This window comes from Spea bombifrons, chromosome 4 (genome assembly GCF_027358695.1).
Source record: "Spea bombifrons isolate aSpeBom1 chromosome 4, aSpeBom1.2.pri, whole genome shotgun sequence".
Taxonomy (NCBI): domain Eukaryota; kingdom Metazoa; phylum Chordata; class Amphibia; order Anura; family Pelobatidae; genus Spea; species Spea bombifrons.
The window spans coordinates 95,076,820-95,090,945 of record NC_071090.1 but is presented as its reverse complement, the minus strand read 5'-3'; positions in this window follow the sequence as shown (position 1 = coordinate 95,090,945).

Sequence of the window (14,126 nt, the reverse complement as noted above, 5' to 3'; positions counted from 1 at the left end):
CGATTTGGCGAGCCTATAAAATATGCATAGTTTGCAGAAGAGAGCAGGCACAGCAGATATTGCATATAACAAGCTATCAAATATATCAAAAGAAATAAATACTCGAGGTCATGATGTAAGACCAAACAGTATCAGACCAGAAGAATGTGTGGATACACATATTATCAAGTGTCCAGAACTGGAAAAGATGTCCCACATGAAAAGTTCTTATGTTTGAGTTGGCCTTTTTATATATCTGCTCTTGTCGTTGCAGTAGATAACTACACTCACTTGCCACTTTATTAGGTACACCTTGCTAGTACCGGGTTGGACCCCCTTTTGACTTCTGAACTGCCTTCATTCTTCGTGGCATACTTTCTACAAGGTGCTGGAAACATTCCTCAGAGATTTTGATTCATATGGACATGATGGCATCGCGCAGTTGCTGCAGATTTGTTGGCTGCACATCCATGATGCGAATCTCCGGTTCCACCACATTCCAAAGGTGCTCTATTGGTGACTGTGGAGGCCATTGTAATACAGTGGACTCATTGTCATGTTCAAGAAACCAGTTTGAGATGATCTGAGCTTTGTGCCATGATGCATTATCCTGCTGGAAGTAGTCATCAGAAGATGGGTACACTGTGGTCATAAAGGGATGGACATGGTCAGCAACAATACTTAGGTAGGCTGTCACGTTTAAACAATGCTCAATTGGAAAATGTCCCCCACACCATTACACCACCACCAGCAGCTTGAACCATTGATACAAGCTAGGATGGAGCCATGCTTTCGTGTTGTTTATGCCTGAACCTGACACCTGAATGTCGCTGCTGGAATCGGACCTCTGTAAACCCTAGCGAGGGTTTGCGTGAAAATCCCAGTAGATCAGCAGCTTCTGAAATACTCAGAACAGCCCGTCTGGCACCAACAACCATGCCACGTTCAAAGCCACTTAAATCCCCTTTCTTCCCCATTCTGATGCTCGGTTTGCACTAGTGAGTGTAGATCTAAAACTATTACAGAGTTCGCCACAATGTCCCACACTTGGGCAAAGCTACCTCGTAAGTTATATGCATGCGCAGAGGATGTTGGCAACCCAGTGGTAGCTTTCATTCCTCGAACATCTAGCCATAGGGCAACAATGTGTTGGTGGATGCACTTCACATAAAAGTGGTAGATGCACAAAATTAACCCCACCACATTTAGTTTGTAAATATCTGGGGTAAATACAACCTCTCTTTTGACAAAGCAATTCCAGGTATTGGCTGTACATAATAAATGACTTGGATGGATTTACCTTGTTAATTCTGACACAAATTGTATCGGTATCTTACCCCAATATACTTTCCTCCTGAGCTTATTTTTAATTCCTTCCAGTACAATAGCCATGAGGTCATCTTTAATGCCAACTTGATCCTTTAATCAACAGCCTCGGCAGATTTAGTGTTTTGGTTTTTTTTACCCACTTCCTTGGCATGCATCAGACCTTAGTTCACATGGGCTGTCAATGATCAACAGAGGAACTTAATCCCACATAACATACCAAGAGAGCTTTTCCACTCATAAACGTCATGACATTCTGTTATAGGCTTTAAGTCATATTTATAGAATACGTGTCTCTCGCTCTCATTTGCTTATTCGTTTTTTTTTTAGACATTGACTTGGTCCCAGGCCAACCAATAAACCTAATTTCCTTTATATTTCTTTCCTCCCTCTGCATTTATTATGAAAAATGATAGTATTCCCTCAGGCGGTTGTAACATTGTTGACATGTAAAGATACTCTGGGTCTAACAAGGCTGACTGGGATTCTGAGGCTCAGCTGAGAACAGTTCAAAGCCATTTCTCCAGATCATCCGTGTGTTTAAGCATGTCAACATGCTGTCATTATCAAATTTTAATTGAATATTTGCAGTAAGGTAATATTCCAGAGTACGTGTTGACGGCTCCAGCTATATTTATACATGTTTAGGTAGGGCTGACATGTGAAAAGTGAAAATGATGGAATTATTAAGCTACAACATGAAGTCCTCACAATTACACATGTTTATGAAGGAAGGGTAGGGGGAGAAGCACAGGATATTAAAACCCCTTAAAATTGAATACTGAATGTACAAGATGGTTCCCTACTGCAAAATAAAACTTTTATTAAAGAAAAAAATTAGAAGCTATATATAAGAACTAGGTTATTAGTAGGTGGACAAAACCCCAAAGCTCATTTCACCACTTTCACCGTGGCTTCCTCAAGGGGACAACCTAGCACTCATATACTGAATCCTGACTAATTTTGGGGGGATTAGACTTTACCATATGTTTTACCTTATGTTATGATTTACAGGATTGGTCCCTGGGAGTAGAGATACTCTTCTGGGATAGGTGGTGACTCTCTTGGAACAAGAAATTGAGTTTTTCATCCTCCAGCCATTAAGCCATCAAAATATAGGCCAAGCCACCACAGGAGACAAAGGAGAACTTCACAAAGGGATGTTAACACAAGGGCAAGGTTCAAACCGGATTTAATAAGATCAGAACCAGGTGCTCTCACTTAGTGTTAGATTATACAGCATCGTGTCAAGTGTACACCTCTGTGGGAGAATGCCTGCCATGGTGAGTTGTTACATGTTGTTAGATTTAGCATGATTAAACAGGAGGGGGCAATTAAGATTCAGAATTGTATTCTGGTCCATCAGTTACAGCATATAAAGTAGCGGTAATATAGTAAGGAAGTGTACGCCTCTTATGTAGTTAGCAATATTTTGTTGATTGGGAAGTTTTTAAGAGATCCATAATAAAAGTTAAGTATTATACTATTTAGTCTTATGATAGGGAACACTTTTTTTGCATTCGAAAAGCATAGATGTTCGATGTGTTATGAGTACATAATATTGGGACAGAAAGAACAAGAGATAGTGGTGTGTGCTTGTGAGAGATAGCTGTCTACTTTACTTTGTTATGAAACCTCCATAATGTAGGCTGCACCAGGATAATGACGATGTTTCAGCAAAACATGACAAAAAGCTCATTTGGGCAGTATCCGTGTGTTTCTTTAAGCCAAAATAGTAAAATGTTATGCGCTGCTTGTTATGTCATGTTTGCCCATTGTACAGCGCTGCTAAATATGATAGCACTATATAACTAAATAAAAATAATATTATAGCACTGCAATAAACATCAGATAGAAAGTTTATTTGATATATCATGCATTAGAAATCTATTGCCCATACACAATTAAGCTGTAACGTGCATTTATATGCATGTGTGACTCTATAATGATATGGATTTCTAATGAGGAACATAATTAAGTGGCTATGTTTAACCATACTGTTTAATTAATTCATTTGTTTTGCCTCTAATGATATGTATCAAGTGATATAGTTCTCAAAAATACCATAATTACAATTATGTGTCACATATTGGCATGACAGTGAGATTGTACGACTGGATAAGGAGCCATCTTTATATAACCCTTTGAATGCCAGGATCAGGACACAATTATCCTAGTTTTGCTATGATTATACTAACCTATGAGTAAAATGAATGAAACAAAATAATTTTCTTAAAAATTCCCACTCCTTTAGTTAACATATGCAGCAAATGTGGTTGTACACACATGTCGATTGCACAAGAAGCAAAAGTATGAGGGTACACAATATAATATAGTTTGGGAACACATAAGAAGGGGTTAAGTATTATAATTGGGATAAAGAAACAAAATCTAGACAGAAAAGATGTATTTAAATAGTGTTCTCGTCTATTATTTCCCATTTTTTATTGAGGGGGGTGGGGTTTAGAGTGGGGACACCTGTGATGTCACAATCCAAGCCTCAGCAAGGTTTAGTTTTTTTTATATACCATAATACACTACAGCATGAAGATGGCTTTATAAGATTATTTGAGCATTATTGCGCAATGGGAGCAAGCAGCCATATTGGTTGCCTGTCACATGGCCCTGTCACACTGCCCAAGGGCAGTGATCAGAGTTGTTTTACTTTATTACCAGAGAAGCTCCCTACCAGTCACAGACAGTGACGGGAAGCCTCCCTCATTAATGGAACCCTTGGATGTGTACTCTCAAACATGCAAGACTTCATCTGAGAGAGGACGGCTGGTATCTCTAGAAGTTGGCCAGCCCAAGTCCCACCACCACCCTTGTTTGAAGAATTTTGAACCTGTTTGAAAAATGATCCCCCTTTCCACCAGGAGATGTAAGAGATGTTTTTTTTAACAACTGTAAACACCAATTAAAGTTTACATGGGTCAATGAATGAAGCTAGGACATCTTCATAAATAAGGCCTTCGTTATTTCTGCCCATAAAGCTGGAGTCAGCCATCCCCTTGCATTTTTCATATTTGTCAAACTGTTGCCATTCTGTTAAAAAATAAGAGACAAAGTGACATGAGCATTATCCAGGGAAATTGATTCATTTCCAGAGCAACAATGTGTTCTTTAATAGCATCCCCGCTCTGCCAGATTAACATCACTCTGAAAATTGCAGATAGCATCAAAAAAGTCCTGTATTGATAAGCATAAAACTTATCAGCGTTTAGCTGTCTCCCCTCGTGTTATCATGTTGTGGGAACTGGATTTGTTTTTAATTAAAAAGGGCTGGTAACTGGTGCATGTCTGGAGATTGTGTGTATGTGTGTGTGTAGACAATGCATTTAACCAGGTGGTTGCCAAAGTACTTACTGCCAGCAGCCTTTAATCTGTCCTATCAACTATTGTGTAGCCTTTTAATTATAAACATCTCACATATATCACATATACCCAAAATTGGCATTATATAGATGGAAACCCCCATAACATGCACAAGCCAGGTTGTGACATACAACTCCACTTGCACATTGTGGGCAGACGTGTGCTCGACATCAGACCTTCTTTGGTAGGGAGAAGAAATCTAATTCCATCCCTCCATATATTGTTGAATATAAAAGAAGGGAGGGGTGGACTGATGATTGAGAATTTAAAATAGGAATTTAAAAATTGTCAAGAGTTTAATAATCCAGCTCTCGTGCTAGATCCTTTCAGCTTGTAAATGGTTAATATCTTCCTAACAAGTGTCTCTACTTAAACAAGGCTCTTTGTTGCAGAACCTGGATTAATGTATTTATGTCTGATTTAAACCCTGCAATAACAGGCTTAGAAGACAGCCTGCAGTCTTATCAAAGTTCACTTACAATTACCCTTGGAGTAATCAGCCATTACCATTCCCGGACCCTAAATCCTGATGCTGATGTGTTTTTTCCCTTGGTGTTAATTCTGAATGAAAGCAATTTATTTCCCATGGATTATGTTCTCATTATAGGAGTAATGTGGGCAGATAAATAATAATAAAAAGATGGCACAAACAAAAGCCTACTTAGAGTAACTTGTGTGAGTGTGATGAGTATGTTTGAGTATGTATAACACTCGATTTTACTTATGTGTTTGAAGATTAAGTACATGACTGACGTGGCGTCAATGTCTGCGCCCTCCATGCCCCCCCACAAATGGCATGAACGCCAGAATATATATTTAAAATAATTCTTTATTAACATCAAAACTAGCTGTTAACATGTTTTAACCATAAGATGGAAAATGGCTACTTTTAAGCTGACACCTTGAATTTTTTGAAAATAAACACTATAAACGTTTTCAAACCACTTATTTAACCGTTTTATAATGAACTGGCTGGCATAGGCGTAAAAAACTGGATCCATGTTGCGACCACAGGCGTCCCCGGGACAGCAGCCCTCGTCACCACCGGACTCAATCAGTCCCCTCGAGACAATCCAAGCAGGGCATTGGGCTCTAGCTGAATGTTATTTACCCAGCCCTAGTGTTCTACGTCACATACGTAATGGGCTCATCAAACTTTGGCCCCAGTTCTCAACTTCTCAATAGCAATAGTAAGAACGCACTTAAAGTGCAATGTTTTTACGGGTACTGTGGGAATAAAAAAAAAGGGAGGAGATAGTAACTAGGCCTAATCCCATCTATGCACCACCAATTTTGGAGTAGGTATAGAATAGGAGCCGGAGGGTTAAAATAGATGGTGGGTTATTAATAATAACAGGTAGCTAGTGGGTTGAAAAAAAATAAGGAGAAGTATACTCAATACTTTTTTTTATTATTATTTGCAATCAACGAGCAATAATGATCTGCTTTCCTCTTTTTTTTTTTGCTTCCCACCTATTTGGTGAATGTTGACATTATTACTATGTCGAACTAACAACTCTCCTGTGGAACTGTCACATTTTAGATCACCATCATTGAACCCAAATTTGTATTTTCAAACTGTGGCATCTACTATAAGGGCATAGCCCTGGAATCATACTTGAGGACACTGAGGACAAGCCACTACCTTTAGCGATCATTAGCAACCACGCTGTTCCTCTCTATAGCTATAATCCCAATCATTTCATATATAATAAAATACAATTATTATATGAGTATATAATCGTCTTATTAAGCGGAGAAAAATGCATTTTTAAATATCTAGTGCCAAAAAAGTATCATTAGAATTAAAAAGATAACATTCTGTGAAAGTCACATTGTTGGTAATTATCTGAAACGCTCTTATTCTGTTTAGCTTAAAAGAACATTTCTCATCTTTCCCAGAAATGAATTTATGTAGCTAGGCCAAGGAATGCCATTTCTGTGATTTAATTTCGGAATATTGGACATTAAAAAGAGCTCCAAAAGCTTTGTTTTAATTAATGCTTTGGCTGTAATTCATCTTTGGTATAATTCACAATGATGCCTTCTACCAGTCTCTGGGGCCGTCTTGAATTATGCCTTTATACCAACTATGCCAGGAAGCTGTTCCATTCCCCCACAATTCTTTAAGTCCTGACCTTTCTAATTCACTTTGTAATAGTATTGCAGCGTCTACTCAATATAAATAAATGGTGGCCCCTGGCACACACCTTGAGACTATAATAAAATGTTATACCTTCTTTCTCATTACAACATTTGTTTAATCATTCAAACTAGCGTCACTAGACTTTGTCGGACAAGATGTGAGAAATGTAACTCTGTTTTTTAAAGATATATAGGGATTCATAAAGAAAAAAAGTCAAGGATTCTGGTCATCTGCTGTGTCTGCGTCAGTAGAAACACTTACAATTAAGAAAGCAATCGATTCGATAAAATGATTAAGATGTATTTTCCCACAACTCACTGTGCTATTATACATCGCAGAAATCAGAATATTCTATAAAGTCCTGAATGACGAATTCCATTTTTGATGATTTGTTTTACAACATATTATTGGTGCCATCTGTGTATTTCGTAATCCGGTATTGTCTGCTTCCTACATCTGATGTTATTTTGTATTGTTCTTTAACTCAGAATAACAGAATTGGGTATTTAATATACTTATGTTAGATGGAAATTTTCTTTAGTTCAACAATTAGATGTACAATTATGTCATTTAAACTCACTTTAGTGGTGCTCTATTATACACGCCTACTTATCACAAAGGTTCGACAAAATAAATGGATAGTCTAGGAAAACAATGAATCAGGATTACATTTTTGTGTATACATATTGCATTGTATTTATTGTTTAACCCTCTAAAACACAAGTGTGGGGCACAATTATTGGTACCCTTTTAGTCAATACTTTGTGCTACCTCCATTTGCCAAGAGAACAGCTCTGAGTCTTCTCATATAATCCCTGATTAGGTTTGAGAATACATGGCCATTCCTCCATACATGGTTCACGTCAAAGGACTTGGATGGCCATGGTAGGACCTTGATTTTGTGGTCAGAAAATCATTTTGTGCTGATTTTTATGTATGTTTTGAATCATTGTCCTGCTAGAAGATCCGATGGCCCATGTTAAGCTTATAAGCAGAGTCAGTCAGGTGTTGATTTGATATCTGTTTATATTTGATAGAGTCCGTCAGGCCATGTATCCTAACAAAATGTCCAGGTCCACGGGCAGAAAAAACACCCCAAAACATTTAAGAGCCACCACTATATTTAACTGTGGCCATGTGGTACTTCTCTATAGGGCTAGCTCTCTGTGTGCAAAACCCACCTCTGTTTATTGCCAAAAGGCTCTATTTTGATTTCATCTGACCATAGAACCCAATCTCATTTGAAGTTCCAGTTGTTTCTGGCAAACTGAAGACAGATGAGTTTGTTTGAAGATGACCCCAAGACGCAATTAATTTATGCAATTCTCCAGCTGTGATCCTTGGAGATTATTTAGCCATCGAACCATCCTCTTCACAGTGAATTGAGACAATATAGATGTAGTGTTAAACCAAATATAAAAAAAAAAACACAAAGGACCGTCTACATTAACAGATATTTAATAAGAGACAAAAACACAGCCCAACATACAATGCAACACTTTCCAAGACTAACCTGCAACCAAAAGGCCCAACATAACCCAGTACACCACCGATTGCACCATCCATGATCCAAGATGGTGGGCAGAGAGAGACTGAACTAAGATTTTGCATTCAAGCATATTGAATTGTGAGATCACTGGAGATGTGTCCTCATTAACATATCAAGACACATGTGATACCGGAAGAGTTCAACTGGCAAAAACATTGACAGCAATACTTGTTATGTCACCACAATAGACACACATCCTCTTCTAGGTTGATTCTTAACATTTCAAGTTAACTGGAGCTTCGTAATTATTGCCCTGATGGCAGAACTTGGCATTGTCAATGCTTTTGCTATTTTCTCATAGCCACTTCCCATTTTGTGAAGCTAAACAACCCTTTTGCTGCACATCACAGCTATTGTATATTCCTTGATCTTACCCATTGTAATACTTATACCCCTGTAAAACAGGAAGTCATGGTTGAACAATTTCCTGTTCTTATTCACCCAGGTGTTCTAAAAATGTAAAATATCACTGGGAATGTACTTCTACTATATTTTTCTCATATGAATTCAATAATTGTGCCACACATATATTTCACAAAATAATATATATTTTTTGGATCAACCTGTGTTGTGTTTGTGTTGCAATTGTTAGGCAGAGTATATTTATGTTTTTTTTGGGGGTTTTTTTTGAAGAAAAGATTAATCAAGCATTTCACAGCATTCTTTGCTCATACTTACCAAGGGTGCAAATATTAGTGGAGGGCACTGGCTATATACATACACATATACAGTACTGTACTGTGCAAATAATTTATGTAGGTAAAGTAGGAAAAATGCTGTAAAGTAAGAAAACCGCATTGGCTGGATTATAAAACAACCCTGATTATAAAATGGCCCCATACGATCACTTCCAGGACTCCTTGTTCTTCTTTATGCTGAAGATAGTTCTTAATGGCTTTGTCTGTATGTCTGTATGCTGCAGAATAAATTTGGGGCCAATCAGATGTCTCCCTGGTGATATTGCATTATGGGTAACTATCTGCCCGTACTTCTCAGCATCCAGGAGACTATTCATTCTGACCAAATCCACAACTCCATTTGGAGAAATGAAGCCCCAAGCTTGCAAGGAGCCTCCACTAGGCCTCACTGTTGCCTGCAAACACTCGTGCCACGCTCCAGCCCTTCGGCAAACAAACTGCCTTCTGCTACAGCCAAATATTTCAAATGTTGACTCATCAGTCCAGAGCACCTACTGCCACTTTTCTGTACCCCAGTTCCTGTGTTTTCATGAATAGTGGAGTCACATGGCATTGTTACCATGTCGGAGGTATTGATTTTTGACCACAAGTCTTCCATGGAGACCATTTCTGACCGGTCCTCAACATGAGCTAGGACAGAACATATAAAAACCCCTGTCCGCTTGACATTTTCTGCCTGGAAGGACCTGGCTGATGCAGTATAACTACATTGTGTCTTGTTGCTTTGCTATATGACGTTTGCAATAAACTGTCTTCAGCAACCTCACCTTGATAGTGAGTTTGGCTGCTCCTCGTCCTGTTTTATTCCCTCTACACTGCTGTTTCTGTTTCAGTTAATGGTTGCGTTTCAATCTACATATTAAATTGATGATCATTAGTACCTGTTTAGTATAATTGTTTAATCATTCACCTAACTATATGCCTACAAAATCCCTGACTATGTGCAAGTTTACCTAGAAGAATTGATGCTGTTTTGAAGGCAAAGGGCCCTGGTCACACAAAATATTGATTTGATTTAGATTTTTATTCTATTCACTCACTCTGCATTTTGTAAAAATTTTTTTACATAAACCATTAACCTGTCTATTTTTTAAGACATTCTTAACACCTGAATAAAATGTTTTCACAGTATATACACACACATACATACATACAGTACACACACATACATACATACACCAACACATATGGACAAGGTTCCCAATATGAACAAATGTAGCAGAATCCAAGCAAGCCGTTTGATTTAAATCATTACGTTTAACGATTCCAACATGCGAGCAGGAAAATCATGTTTAATAATAATAGGTCTAATGGTCTAATCTACCTTAAATGTTTATGGCAGTTACAAGTTGTCAAGTTAATCTCAAATTTAATCTGTCTTGTATTTGTTTATTAACAAAAAAAAAAAATCAGAAACCGAAAGGAAAAAACTTATGTGTGAAATCAGGCATGTGATGGTCGTCGGTTTACTGTACAAAAATACCCGGGGTGTAGTTTTCCCTTGATAGATTACATTGTTAGCGGCTAGTGATGCATGGAATATGAGGTCAGAAACTCTGATCATGGCAAGTTATGAAACGATAATGGAAAAGATTTGCAGTCAGGATGAAAACATTACAAAAAGATGTACTCTTGGAAAACACAATATTTGTAGGTGTTGAACAAAGAGTCAAGGCTATGGTGTTCTACTAGATGCTGTCTTTGAATAATAAAAGTTACTTTTGACTTCAGTGAATCCGCAGCAATGCGATCTTTTCCATTACTTCATAACTAAGGCTGAGCAAAATATTTTAAGTGTGGTATTTTAACCACATAGTGTTGCTATATTGTTCTTTTAAAAGCAGACATTTGTACATGATATGTGGGGGACGATCTAAGCCAAGCCAAACCTAAACCCAACTAAACAAACAAGCCTGTCGGGGCTCATCCAGGCTGCAGAGCTGCATGTCGTTTGTTTCCCTGTCTTGCTGTGGTCCATTTCTGGATTTCGGTATGTTCTGTCCTGAACCTCCGATTCCTGGATTCTTGTTCTGCTCTTTGCTTCAGCTCTGTTTCCTTTATAAGGTGTGTCCCACCCGTTATGTTTGTCTCAGTCTGCAGTATACAGGTATGTCTCTCTGATATGTGTTTAGATTCCATGTTTAGTTTGTTTCGTACCTCTGTAGGCAGGGTTTAGCATTAGGACCCACCGAATATTGGAGTACTTTGGCGTAGTGGTGGGCTAAGCATACTATGGCCATAAGATGTATCAAGCATGAAGTACAGTATCTTATTTATACAGAAGAGTTGGAAAAGTAAGGTAACACATGTACGCACCCAAACTCCATGAAAAAGCATCACGTGAAGTATCACAAAAACATAAAAGTGGTGGGCACTTAAAGCCTTCGTAGGGAACAAATTACTATTTTACTGTACATTTCAGTACATCATAGCCATCAATGAAATTTTGGTGACAGGTTATTAGACCAAAATACGAAAATTACCAAAACATGTTTAATAATAACATATAATATCCACATTCACTGATTTGGGGTTTCTTCCACAGTGAACTTTACTTGGTATTATCTTATAATGTACACTAGTGAATGTGTTCAATGGCAGAGAGAAATTGTGTCCCAGGTAATTTGTTCCTTAATTAAAAAATAACATTAGTGCTGATCCCTTTGACTTGTTTAGAAAGAAAATAGACTTTCCATCTCAGGTGGGTAGGAAAAATGCAATGAGCCATGGTTTCCTATTTTGTCTTCGTTAACATATTTACTTTGGCAATTCTAACGGTACTCTGTCATCCGGCAGAATAATACAATTTGTTAAATGAGAGCCAAAAATAGAGGGTTACAGACATGGAGAAAAGATTGCATGTTCTGGGAGTTCAGTCAGATGTTCTGATGAACCGTATCATACCAAGCTATTGTCAATTTGAGCTGTAATTCCAAATGGACTTTGGTAGGAGTGCCCACCGTACCTTTGGTTATTAAAGGTACCATCAGTGGTCATCTTCACTGCAGAGCACCAGGATATGGCTTCAAATGCCGGAGCTCCGTGTTTTAAAGGTGTGCAGTGCCTTTTAAAGCATCCTATGGAGGTTGTGTTGTCTTGGAAATCTCTCTAATAGCCATACCTCGGAACTTCTGAGCTCCAGCTCCTGCCGTGTGCCCTGCCAGAGGGCTTCCAGCCGTGGTCCTGCCGTGTGCCCTGCCAGAGGGCTTCCAGCTGTGTTCCTACCTCTTGCCGGTGCACTTCCAGTTTCCTGCCTGTACTGAGCTTGTTACCCCAGGTTTATATCCTGCTCGTGCTCAGAACACCTACAGATGGCACCCAAGAGAAAGACTAAGGCTAAAGTGGAGCGCAGCCCTGAACTTCATACATCATCAGCCTGCCTACAGCCATGCTCTGAACCCGAACCTGCCCCTGCATCAAGACTCCTACCTGATCCGGCACCAGTGCCCTTACACCTGCTTCCCAGTTTTGCAGCTGGAGGACTGCCACCCCTTAGACTTTCTGCCCCATGCCTCGTCATCTTAGGCCAGAATACATCACCGAGAACTTTTTTCAAACTTTTCTATTATTTTCGCTAAAATCCTTTCACGTATCTTTGTCCTAGTTGTTAATGCGTTCTTTTTGTTGAAAGTAGGATCCCTGTGTTGTTTTATTATTGGAATATGTAAAGAGCTAGATGTGAATGTGTTTACAGTCTTCTTGGAGAGCAGAGTAATATATATATAGCTGTTTAAATTTAAGGCAATGTAAACATGCATTGGATAGGCATATAGTTATCCTGAATCTAAGACCAATGACTTACACTCTACACCAGGAAAACCGGACAGACCAGATGGGCCAAGTGGGTCTCATATGTTGTCAAATTCCATACTTCTGTGTTTCACGTTTACATTACGACATACTGATATCATATATGACCATCCCGCGAATGGTAGAGTAACCATTTCAGAGCTGTCTTATCCCACCCCTGGTAATACCATCAGAAATTGCTTGGAATTCTAGCAATTGCACGTGTTTGCATTTTGTTCCATGATGCTTGAACCCTCTTTGTGGATGTTTCCTTAAACGCGTTATACTACAAACGTCTCCCCAGTCTGTTATTTTACTGAGTAGCCCCGGTTTACGAACTTTCTCACTCAGCTTAAGTAGGTGCCAGCCGACAGAACAGCAAAGCAGACTGCCGAGCCATCAAAAGTCTGTTTGCTCCAAATCAAAGCATAATAATACCGTCAAACACTTACACAAACAGATTCCGCTCGGTGGGCGGATTTGCTATTTTCCACCCAAAATCTACCACAGCTGTCAAAAGATCTGTTATGAAATAGGCTACTTTGAAGCAGAGCGTAGGTAATCATCATCTCAAATTCTCGGCTAATGTTAAAAGCTGCCATCTCTGTTTAGTGCATTCTGCTGTAAAGAACAGTAGTAAGTATACCGTATAGTTTCTGATCTTCTAAGGATACTTCAAATACTTTGTTTGTTAGAACAAAACGCCATACTTTAAAACTAGAGGCTTACAAGTTTTACTTTAATGAGAGAGCAGTGGATAAGTGGAACAGCCTCCCAGGAGAAGTGGTAGAGGTTAACATAGTACATGCATAAAATAGCCATATCTTGGAACTAACATAAGACCAAGGACTGCTTAGGGTTTGTGTCTTTACAGCAGACTAGATGGGCTGAATGGTTCTTATTTAACATGCTTCATCATGTTACTTAATGTTGGTCATCATTCGATGAGGTTTTTTTTTTTTATTTAAGGACCAGACTTTATAGCTGGTAATAATATAACATTGACGATCATTCAGGCAAATGCAGCATAATCATAAAATACGGCACCTCTCAGGCGAGCAGCCTTTTCATTAATAATTCAATAGATATAAATTGTGGGTTTAAATATAAGTAAGAGGGAAAATGAAGTGGTGTAACTTTGACCTTTATATATATATATATATATATATATATATATATATATATATATATATATATATATACAAGGAATATGATAAAATATATATATATATATATATATATATATATATATATATATATATTA